Source organism: Clupea harengus, chromosome 25 (assembly GCF_900700415.2).
Source record: "Clupea harengus chromosome 25, Ch_v2.0.2, whole genome shotgun sequence".
Lineage (NCBI taxonomy): Eukaryota > Metazoa > Chordata > Actinopteri > Clupeiformes > Clupeidae > Clupea > Clupea harengus.
In genome coordinates, this window is record NC_045176.1 from 13037995 (window position 1) to 13050639 (window position 12645).

General features: G+C 39.5%; 1 protein-coding gene across 2 annotated transcripts in view; it reads left to right on the forward strand.

Moving 5' to 3' along the window:
• The first annotated feature begins 2990 nt into the window (after window positions 1-2990).
• slc6a9 (solute carrier family 6 member 9) overlaps window positions 2991-12645 on the forward strand; it is a 47460-nt gene continuing 37805 nt past the window's right edge. The window contains exon 1 of one of the 2 annotated variants that reach the window (XM_031563375.2): window positions 2991-3082. The gene's annotated coding sequence lies outside the window, so the exon portion shown is untranslated. Of the gene's footprint in view, window positions 3083-3616; window positions 3910-12645 lie in introns of those variants that run through there. The other variant, XM_012825677.3, reaches the window with a different exon arrangement.

A 12645-nucleotide genomic window follows, 5' to 3' on the forward strand; every position in this document is an offset into this window, starting at 1 on the left:
TAATAATTGAAGTGTCTTCTGAAATGTTTTCTAACAGTCTTCGGAAGACCAACGTCAGAAAAGATCTCCGCCTGATTCATGAACGCCAGCTATTTAAATCCGAGGATGTCCGTAGAGTTGATATGAACGTAATCACCAACGATTTCTCACAAATTCAGGCCTTCCCACTAAATGCCCCTTCTAAAGCAGCTTGCACACTGCCCTGAAAAACGCCAACATTCTCCAACAAACGCCAACAAACACCAACAGTTGGGTCAGTGTGCGCCAGCAGTTGGTGTTTGTTGGTCATTGTCGGGTACTGTCGGAAGAGTTCAACATGTTCAGTCGGATTGGGTAAAGTTGCAGAATGTCTGAGCAATGTAGAGAGATTTCCAACATTCTGACAGCTCGTCTGACAGCTCGCAACTAGGCTCAACTCGCGTGCATAAAATCCTCGAGCTCTCTTGGATGTCGTTGTTATCTTGGTTATCGGCCAGTTTGTTAAATAAACCGATATCCTAAGTCTATTTATAGATTAACGTTATGTATTAGCTGGTTTTCGAGACAGATATTTGTCTATTTTAGCTTCTACGACTCGTTTAACACTGCAACGTGTTTCTAAATATTAATATTAATGTTAAAGGTGACGTTACATGAGTACGTTTGAGCTTATGTTAGTTATCGGCCACTCCCACTTCATTCCAATTACCGTGTTGGTTTTCGAAATATTAATATGCACGCTGTCGTATTAAAAGTTTTGGCACCCTCTGAGGCTGCATGATAATTTACTCTGTCTTCACCAAAAAAAGATCACAGTGGGATATTATTCATTTTCTATTTAACACTGAGTACTGGGGTGTTTTCCAGACAAAGATATTTAGTGTAGCAGTATTTGAAATTAAATCACATGTGAAAAATAGGCTCTGCAAATATTTAGGCACCCTAATAATTTTCATGATTTGAATACCTGTAACTACTCAATACTGAATAATTGCAACACATAATTAGTCTGATTAGCTTGTTAAGCCTTCAATTCCATTGAAAGGTGCATTCAATCATTAGAAAAACTATCTAAGGTAGCCAATTGCAAGATGTGCTTCTCCTTGATTCTCCTCTGAAGAGTGGCAACATGGGGGCCTCAAAACAACTGTCAAATGATCTGAAAACAAAGATGGTCAGTGTTGTGTTGTAACTTCAGTTGATAAATAAAGCAGTTCATATCCAGCCTGCATTGCAAATGTGTTTTTTCTTGTTCATATTGAGTGCGGTTAACAAATATTTTCCTTTTTATGTTGCACTGAAATTAAGTGATTTAGTGTGTTCTTGGTCACATCAACTTGAAAGCTGGACCAAAGTGTTTAATTGCACTCAATTACAATTAGGCTAAATAAAAAGTTAAGTTGTAAGTACAGTCTGGACAGTCTTTTTCTCTCAACGCCTCAATAGGTAGATCTTGCCTGTCAGCAAGGCAGAGTTTGTGATCTTTGGCCAAAAAAGTTTGGTGACCACTGCTGTATTATGTCACCTGATGGGGAAAAAAGAACCGCATTACATGGTAACCTCCCGCACACATTGCAGCAGCAAAGCTCTATTAAACATCTGTCGTGGAAATCTGATAATAACCAGTCTAATGCGTGATCTGTCTTTTAATTAGTTATTAGTAATGAGTGTATTAGTCTTCTGCAGAAGGATCAGAAACACAATGAGTGACAAGCAGTCTGTGAGAGTCGGATGAATTCTCTATGTGTCTATACAGTACAGAGTTACATAGATAAGAAGAACAGGGAATATCAACACAAAAAGGACTAAAACAACCACCCCAGTCCTTAATTGTTTCACATGGCATGCTGTTTGCAAGTCACATAATTTCTAATACATGTCACAGAGAGAAATTGAAAACGTATTGATACACAATATCCAGCTCTCTCCGCTGATAGTTGGACCTCCAGAGCAAGTGAAAGCTAGTAGTTGTAGTAGAGACTGAAACCAGGCCTAGTCAGTCATACTTTCTTAGTGAGTAATAGTTTATTAAGTTTTTTTTTTGTCTATAGGCAAATTAAATAGTTAATTATTTATCAATTTTATATTTTTTCTTAAATAAAAATATGCCGAAACGTGGCACCAAAACCGTGATACATACCGACCCGTGGGCCGACTTTACCGTTTGCAACCCTACTGTGTTCGGAACTGATTTCGCGCTGGACGACCATGGGCCAGAGTTCCACAGCTTTGCAGAACAATTCAGGCTCATGTTTCACATCGAGTTGAGATTTAGCGTCAATGTAAGCTTTTTAGGAATAATAAAAATAACCACTACATCAACACTACTACCAATAATAATAATGATATAGTTATTATTTAGCTATCTATGCGAGGGGGGGGGGGGGGGGGGGGGGGGGGGGCGCACTCCAAGTCGGCTATTGTAAAACAGTTTGGGGGGGCCGGTTGCAAAAGTTTGAGAGCCCCTGGCTCAGATTAACAGGGAAATATAGAGGTTCTGCACATGCTCACTGCACTCAAGCCACATGCCAGTTGCACATGTTGGTGGAGATCGGGGCAGGTAGACTATACCAATGCTGACTGGAATCTACATCTATGAGGTAGGCAACGTTATACATAAAACATTTAATATTTAATATCAAATGTATACTTAATGTGCTTTATATGTTTTGATGGATGTTATTGGTCTCACATTACCTTTCCGCAGGCTTTGGTCACGATTAATGTTCTGATCGTATTACATTTATATGGCATTTATATTTACACTTAGGCTATTGTCTTGGACATGAAACCTGTAGGCAGGCAAAACTCAGGGCTTGGCAACTCCCAACATCTAGCTCTATCTATCTATCTATCTATCTCTATCTATCTATCTATCTATCTATCTATCTATCTATCTATCTATCTATATCATCGTATTAAAAACTGTGAATGTGCTGTAGCCTATTGTCTTCATCACGGGCTACTTGGCTCTAATTGTATCTCCCTCCCACCTCTATAGGTTACATTCAAGAAAATACCGCCCTCCACGCTGCACCGCGATGAGTAGCCTGCAAAGGATGCTCATGTGTGTAGTCTTCATCCTGTCGCTTGTATCCTAAAGGTAACAGCTTTCCGGTGGTAGAACCGAATACTTAATGCTTAATGCCCACGACAAAATCATGTATCACCCATCGCTCACGAACCACACCTGTCTTAATCTTTACCCTGATATGCCTAACGATAAACCAAATGAGTCTAAGCCATTTAATCGCTCAAGTTATAGAAATGCGACGGGTTACAATAACTATGCAGAAGTCTAATCAGCTTTTAGGTTAGAGCCAACGAAGCCGAAAGCGACATAGACAAGACATAAAGGACCACGGTTCCAAAACAGCACGTGTGGTAGGCTACTGTATGCTATAGGTGTATAGCACATATGATTTGTAACTGTAGCGATTCATTCTGGGGGTTATTGAAGGTGATTTAACCGGCAAGGTTAAATTCAAATGTTTGAATCACCACGTCATTGAGTTGTATGTTTTTAGACATATGTGAAAATGAAAATGAGTTACAATGATTTAGTTAGTTAGGCTACAGAGCATTAGTAGCCTATTTATTTTGATTGATTGATTGGACTGATATGTAATTTGTTTTGCTGTTAATATTGTCTGAATGTGGTGAGCTTGTTTAGAATTTTGTAAAATTGTGTACGCAGGTGTAGTTTCTCATTTCAGATTAATAGCCTATGCATTACTCAGAAGGGAGGAGTTAGGAATAGGGAGGGGCTATTTACTCCATGCTCTTAAAATGTAACATTTCAACAGTGGAGGAGGGACGAAGCTATGTAATAGGTACTCTCACATCCTAAAGGTGATGCAACTTTTTAGTGTGAAATATTGTTAAGTGCCGACAGTGCCAAGACGCTTCAGCGGACCAGGTCAAGTTATGGTAAGCATTAGCCCTCGTTACCAAAAATACCTGTTTATACTGAGATCAGTTTGGTTCTATATGCTACCCGTGTAAAAATAAAGACCCCTTTACAATGGCAAGTGTGTACGTAGCCAACATAGCGTTCAATCTAACGTTACGCCGTTTACAAGACTAATAGACAAACACGCTATCGCCTTGCTCTTACACAGAGTCGACGTCGTCCTCATAGTCTAGTTTATTGTCTGAAAGCTCCTCACAAATCCTGCCAGTTTCTTTTTCGTTTAATCATTTTTGCTGTAAATATGTATCTTGGTGAAGAAATAACTTGGTGCAGCCCCCCTGGATTATTTAAGCAAAGCGTACCTTAAATGTATCACCACTTCCTTCATTGGCTTCAGCAGTCTGCAGTGATGCCGAATTGCCATTTACTACACACGTGGCATGCAGCCCTTCAATTACGTGTAATAGTCACTCAATTTATAACGTGCAACGGTAATTGCGCCCGCAAATGTCGTAGCTGATTTAATTACCACTACTGGTTAGGCTACACGTGTAAGCCACAGCAGAATCAAGACGAAAGGTAGGGTTAACAACATGCTTGTGTGGGCACTTGTGAATATTGCAATGTTGAATGTGAAGACCTCAACAAGTTGTACAGAGGAATCCCGACCCCTTTGGAATCATTGTAGACCGCTTTCCTCTCGGACCACGATTGCCCATCTCCCCGAATCATTTGTAATTACTACACGAATCGGTCTGTTTTCATCACCAGTTTTATGAAGAATACTCCTCACACTCACATTTCTTACGTTACCGTTACAAAATAAGCGCCCCGTTAAAATGTTGTTAAGTAGTATTACCCCCAGAGGTCGATGTTGTCACTGTGTTTGTGCATGTCATGCTCGACATCACCTGCTCATGGGGAAGCTATTCCTGCTTCCCTTTCCTAGGCGTCGTTTACTTTCACATGTCCAGTTTTCCAAGGTTCTGACATGCAGTAGTTCTTGAGGGGGTTTACATTTTGGAAATATAGGCTATACCTGGCCGGTGTTTGCCTATATAAGTCATTTTAAGGACATTGTTGAAGTGAGTCTTTTTGAAGTTGGATTTTTTTCCCCAGCTATACACTGGACAAGATGTTAACTTATTTGTTTTAGTGGTTAGGGGGCCAGAAGACATCTTCATGAATTGTTCGATTAAAAAAAAGTTCTGTTACATACAGATTCTGTTCTGATACATAAGACTCCATCAACATGTTTCCATGAATTTCAAGGCTTATTGAATTTGTCAGGAGTGCTCAAATGATCTTGAAAATTTCGGTAGGATATGCAGATACAGTCCTTTATTTTCTTTAAATATAAACTAACTTTTATTTGAATCAGAATATAAAGAAAATGGGTGAAAAGTATATAGTAGAAGTTAGTTACAGAGTTATGAAGTATAAACTGAACTCCCCGAATCCTTCATTACATATACGTGTTGATTAATGGCAGCAATGAGTGGCATCATTGAATTAATAAAGGTATACATTTAGTTTCATGCTCAGATGACCGTGTGGGCTAGTTTGTAGATTAGTAAATCATCACAGTCTGATCAACACCATCTGTGATTCTGGATGTCACTGTTTTGACACCACATTCCCTGTAATGACACCCTGTGGTTTTGTTATCAAAGCATTGACATGTTGTTGCTCGAACTTAGATTTTTATTGAGTTGGGAATAGCTTTGTATATCATTTATTACCCATTCATGACTACGGTTACACTGCTCACCACAATAATGCACAAAGGAAAACAGTACGTAGATCCTTTTCCTAAACTTACTTTTGTCTTGGTGCAAAGTTCATTTAACCAGCCATTTCACTTTTGAAACCCCTGTAAAATGATACAGCTGGTTTAATATAACAAGCTTATTAGATGCAATTTATTTTGCCATGGACACAGCATCTGAGACTGAATTGTGTGTTGCTACAAACGAGTGAGAACCTGCGTGAACCGCACGTTCCCAATGCCATGAACATCCAGTTTGGTTTGATCTTTGCAGCCATGATACTTTCCTTACGGTAGAGTAAACACTTGAGGTTATTTGCGTTTTATTTGTCTGCTTATGCAGGTTGTCTCGGGCTTTGCACTGGCCTATCAGTCACGTAGCAATACTTAAGCCAGCATGCTGAGACGCACGTTAGGGCAGAAGAGACCCAGCAGACTCCGCACTGCCGTTAGCAGTGAGGATGATTTGCCCTTCATCTTCTCCACATCTGGGACCAATCTGTGCACACATGTTTGGATGCTCCTGATCGAGCCAAGCGCACCAAGAATCTGGTTGGCAGGAAGATGCACAAAGTAGCTTTGTGTGTGGTGTGTGTGTGTGTTGCAGACCCAACCACTTCTCAGGAGTGTCGCTCATGTTTTGCCTTCAACAGTGTTCACGGCGACATGTACCGGAAGATGTGGTTAATGTTGTGCACACCACTGTGGTCTTTCCCCCCTTACTGTTTGTTAAGGCCTTGTGTGCGCCATTGTAAGTTTACTGTCAGGCAGCTTTCAGTCCTTGTGGTTGACAGTGTTGTAGCCCTCAGGCAAGAGTCAACGTCAACTAATGCATTTTTGCTCTTATTTAACTGTATTAAGACAGCTAGGGCAGTTAAAATCAATGGGTTGTAATGGATCTTATTTGGCCACAGGCCTTGTACACTTCTAGATAATCTCACACTTTTATAAATGTATTACTGCGCATGGTGACTCAGTCACTCTGGTATGTAGTATTATGGGATGTAAAACACAGTTTTCTAGATAAGCGTGGCTTACCCATACTGGTATGCTGGTCTAATGTAGATATTTATTGGACACACATTTAGCTGTGATTCCTGTACAGTGGCTATTTGGACAGTAATTTACACACGTAGTATTATAACCCATGTACATTCCCCCAGTTTCTAAAGGATATTACTCAGGAAATGTTAAGTTTTCCAGATGAAACTTTCTGTTGGTTTGATATTTGCTCAGTGTTGTTTTGAAATGAAAGGAATTGCCTCCAGCCATTGTTTATGGCTTGTTATTAATGCACCCATGCACTGTCACTTGAATCAGACACAAAATCAAAACACAGAAACTGCTGCCTCAACCCGGTTGTTATTCTTGAGTCTCTGGGATTAAATGCTTATTGCAGTGTTTGTCCAACGGTTGATTGAAAAGGTGGAATGCAGTGAACAGTGGGATGGCCCTTTAGTTCATCATCTTGTGAGATTCCCAGCCTGGGGCACACAGACCCATCGAATCATAATATAACTATTGTATAACAAACAATGTTGAAAATAAATGTTGTTTTGTAGTCATGTGAAACGGTGGATCCTCACAGAGATGCCTATGTACTCACACGTTTTAGATTGAATTAAAATTATGACTAAAATGATGCAGTTGAAAGTTGTTGTTATTATTATTTTCATTATTGTTATTATTATTATTATTTTCAGATGTAATGAGTTATTAGATCTACATTTCTCACAACAAATGTCAGTGAGGAAAAATATATAATCCTCAGACATGCAAGCTATCCATCCAATATGTTTCAGTAGCTCTTAGTTCACTGGATAATGAGAATCAACTCTGCCTCTTCTCTGCCTGCAAAAAAGTTAGGCCTTGGAATCAGATAAATAGTGAGAGAAAGAGAGGCAATGTAGTAGACAAACCGTAACAGGACATTTTTATCCCTCAGTTGTGCAGGCATAACTTAAATGGGTGAGGGATAAAGCATAGTTGTCCAGTCATTGCTGTAAAGTAAACCATAACTGGTGATCTTCAGCTTTCTGTAATTTTCCAGAAAGCTCGAACCTGAACTCTGTTGACAAACTACTATAACTCAAGTTATCAGTCAGCCAAGTTATCAGTCAGTTGCAGGGTTTGAATTACCCTGCAGCTCCTGGGGGGCCCACCTTACTGATGGCACTCGTTACACACTTGGCCTACTGTATAAACTACGCACAGCAATACAGCCTTGGTAAACATTTCCATGAGCAGTGCACATCTTAAAGGAACCTCTGCCACACACCATAGTTACACACAGGTAGCATGAATTATTACTGAATTCACCTGGATGCATAAATAGAGAGAGGATACAGAAATGAATTGCGTCAGAGCAAATACTGTATGTGAGACAAAAATGACCCACAAAAAAATACCACACTACAAATGATAAGAAAATCCACCCAAATGCATGGGCATAACCATTATTAAGCACAGAAATAATAGACTACAACATTCACATTCACTGACTGTCGCCACTGCCACACCAAAATACGTTGCGGCATGGATGATCACAAAATTCCTATGCCTTGTGTAGACACGACAGTTTCTACAGCTGCCAGCTGCCAGCTAGTAGCTTGCGGGAACAAACAACAGTAAATATGTGCAGGCATGATCCTGCTCCAGCCAGAGAGGAGCTGCTGAGGAGAACTATCCCTTGCAGTGTGGCTGAAGATTACACCCAATGAGACAGCAATTGGTCACACCAGTTATAGAAAGTAATGAATACAAGGAAATAAATAAATTGCCCACCCTAACTTTGATTTGGAACTATAGATGCCCAGATCTAAGGGGGGCGCACGCCACCCTGGCCTCAGCGTGATTCATACTCTGGTCAGTTCCCAACTCTGCATAGATGGATGCATCCATTTAATGTATGTTCATGACTTTGAAAAGATTGCATAAGTTAATAAGATACTCCCTGAATATGATGTTGTAGAGCACAGTTTTACATAAAAATAACTTGAATATCTTTTATGAATACTATTGTTTGTATACTAAACCAAAGTGAAAAACAGGAGATCTAAATAGGATTCATAGTATTGGCAACAAAAGTGAAATAATTAATATCGCTCTCTTGATATTTACATCACTATTTCCTAGGGTTGATTCTGAAAATAGTGTAGCACATTGAAGGTTAGCAGTAGCACATGTAAATGATCAGATAAGTACATGACGTATTTAAATGTGTAAGAGCGCCTGCAAAGGCCACCGGTCAGCTCCCTTGTGCCCAGCCCTGTCTTGTCAGGGTATAATTGCGCCCCAGCCCTTGCTGACATCTCCGCACCGGTGCAACACGACTGAATGTCTAATTGGTGTGTGAATCATTTTCTCCTGGCAGTTATGTTGACCTTTACAGTCTTTTTGTGGATAAATATTTAAACAATATCACGTAAATGCTGTACACTTGACCAGTGTTCTGATTATTATCATGAAATACCTCACGAGAGGTACTTGATCACACCTACAGGAACGGAAATAAGGATACCTTCTTACCTCAGATACCTTAGATTCTCAAATGATATCCTAGTAAAGTAATGAAGTGTTAATGAGAGACTGCAAAACCATCAAATGTGTATTTCACCAGTCTATCTAAGATGGCAGGAGTGGCAGAGTATGGAATATAGCAGATCTTCAGTGTAATCCTAATTAGAGTGCTCAGTAGGTCTTCTTTCAAAACCCCAAATGATTTGGTCCTTATTTTATGACATATTTATTAGTGGGTCATGGGAATGGGAGTAGTCTTGTAATGAAATATTTGATTAGAAAGAAGTAATAGCAGAGGCACAAACCAAATGTGGCATTTCAGACTTTGACTTTTAGCCTAGATAAATACACAGATTCAATATATATATATATATTGTTTAGGCCTGCTTTTCATGTAGGTTCATGTAGGCTCAGTAGGATCTGTTGTTGACTCATTCTTCAGTGTATTCACTGATATGGTTGCTGTGCTAATAACCCCCCCATAAAGGAGCACAGTCCCAGTCCCTGGAACAGGTATCTGAAGAAGTGTAATAAGTGCTTCCTATCCTCCAAACAGGGAATAAGGTTAACAATTTACCTTAGATTATCAAGGTTCAAAGATGCAATCATTATCATCAACATTTTGTTGTGGTTTGACAGTTGATGATTTGTGTTGGTTTTCATGGCACTAAGGTTTGAGTGGCTTAGTAATTATATCTGCAGCTGTTATGGTGCAGTGTGTGCTAGATATAGGTTTTGTAGGCAGGGGCGGACTGGGGGAAAAAAAGTGGCCCGGGAGCAGTGGCGTAACGTAGTTTCATGTTTGTAACCGCTGCCACGCCCCCTCCCCCCGCGCACATATTCTGCCTATAAGACTTGAAACTGTGAAGTTGTCAGGGTGGATCACTAACTGCCGCCGCCACGCCCCCTCCCCCCGCACACATATTCTGCCTTCAGACTATTTAGATTGACGTAAATATGTCTATGGCCCATGACTACGAGCCCCCAAGACCCACGGGCCCAGGTGCAATCGCACCTGCTGCACCCCATACACTAACGCCCCTGAGGTGGGCCGGTATTGGACCGGCCCAAATACAATATGTGTGGATTTAATTGTGTGTGTTAGTAATACTTGGAAAATCAAGACAACGGTTTGCATTGGACTTTTTAATTGGCTTAACTAAAGGAATTTTGTTTCATTTCTAAATAAACGTGATTCTGATTCTGATGAAGAAGAATTTCTAATGATACATTTACTTCACAACAGATATGGTAGATACATTTTCATTACTTGGCTAACTTAGCTCATGCAGTGAGTAATGATCAGTTAGAGTTATTTAGAAAGTAAGCAAGTTGGTGCAACTTAACAAAAACCAACGCAAACGGTTGCCTTAAGATTTTAAGTTAAGACTGCCTCATTTTCTACAGTGTGTAGTTCGGGGTGTCCAAACACTCTTCAACAGGGGCCAGAGTAGATCTAGATGCTTAACGTTGCCAGGGATACTTCTACACTATCAGATGTGTTTTACTTCTACAATAGTTGGCTCACAGTTGCATATTTGCAGAGTGATGCCTTGTGGAAAAACGTAAAAAAATAAACAAACTAAAATAAATTATTTCGTACTTTGGAACAAATTTTGTCCACTATATCTTCACACGGAATCACAACAGATCTGTTTAATTGTATAGTACTTTCTTTGCAACTAGGTGCATGTCTGAAAGAAATAAAAATGAATGATTCATGAAAAAGAAATGTACACCTATATTTCAAATGCATATTGACCATGGATGACAAAAAAAAAATCTTAAGGCATGTATTATTATATATACAGAGTCTACCAGTCATCTGTTAAACCTTGAGTCGACATGAATTGTGATGGTTCAATGACTCACTTTTAGAAGCACATAGTTGAGTGCTTCTACTAGCCAACTAAATGTGACCGCTGATGTCAGCAGAGCCCTGCTACACAGCTGTACCTGTCCATACTTACTTAGCCCTGTTTGGAGGCGGGTGTCAGCAGCTGCTCTTCCATTGCTCTTGGTGCATATACGCTTCCACTGGATTTGTAAAAAAAAGATCAGAGCATTCTTCAAAACCTTAAAGTAGACACTATTTCTTTGAAGCTTTTCATTTCCTGACATTGTAGTCAGTTAATTTGTAGAACTGAGTTTTGCAGACTACAGTACTGATCTTTAACATCTACATCTTTAACATTGACAATTTAGACACAAAATACAGATATGAATTCACTGATTATAATAGTACTATACAGGTTTGTGATCATAAGAAGTATGTCTGTATTTAGCATTTCCGTTTGTAGTGAAACATGGCGGGCCATATTTACGAAGGGAGGTTCGTGCTCCGTAGCATCCTTTTAAATACAGTCTGGTAGGAATACACAACACTCCTTACTTTATCATTATGGAAGACTGATGTGTCATTTATCCTATTTGAGAAAGATGGAGAGAGCGATTTTGCTGTGGCTTCACTTTTGAAGCAATAGATGATCGATCCAATATTTTTTTATTTTTTTTATTTTTTTAAATCAGTGGTGTAATGCAGTTCGCAAAATGGATGCACTGCAAATACTCGATTGCTCAAGAGGAGATACAAAAACATTGTCGACGCCAATTTAGAATTTCCAAAGAATAATCTCTCTGTCTTCTTAACCTTACAAAATGTATAAAATGTAACATTTATACATTTACGAAAATGTTGTACAATTTTGAAATTTGAAAGTAGAGTTAAAATTTCACTCTGTTTCTTACCGGATAAGTTTGCAACATCTTAACCGAAGTCTAGCCTTCAAACTGCATTTGAAAGGCCGCACCGTACAGGTCTGGCTCAGCCAATAGAAAGGCCGTACCGTACAGGTCTGGCTCAGCCAATAGAAAGGCTGTAACGTACAGGTCTGGCTCAGCCAATAGAAAGGCTGTAACGTACAGGTCTGGCTCAGCCAATAAAATCGGAATCAATGCAGAAGATGATTAATTTTGAACACTGATCATCGTCTGATTAGCTAAATAAGACGTGGACAGCTAAACAGGTGCTGATTGTTGTACATAAATTGAAATCAGCGCTGTTGGGCATGTACAAGGTATGTTTAACAAGTGTTTAGATGTTGACCAGAAAGCACAGGCTAAACACCCTTCATAATTATGGCCCGGTGTGTTTGATACCTTTTCAAACTTATATAAATGTTTAGTGTTAGGAATTCCCCATTCATTTCCCCGTTATTGATTTGTCTCTTCCTTTATAACAACTCTTCTTCTAGGGCCACGCCCCCTTTTCAAAGTGTCCGTATCTCAGAGGAAAACTATAGAAGATGCAGCCTTAAAATGTTGCCTACTAGTTGGTGATGTGGGTGCCTACTGCCTAAGTCTTTAAGACATTTTTTATTTATTTAAATTTGGTACCTTTTTTCTTTGCATCTTTTGAAGAGTTGTTGCTGAGAGGCAAAGCTAGCTTCCAATTGCTTCGCGTTAT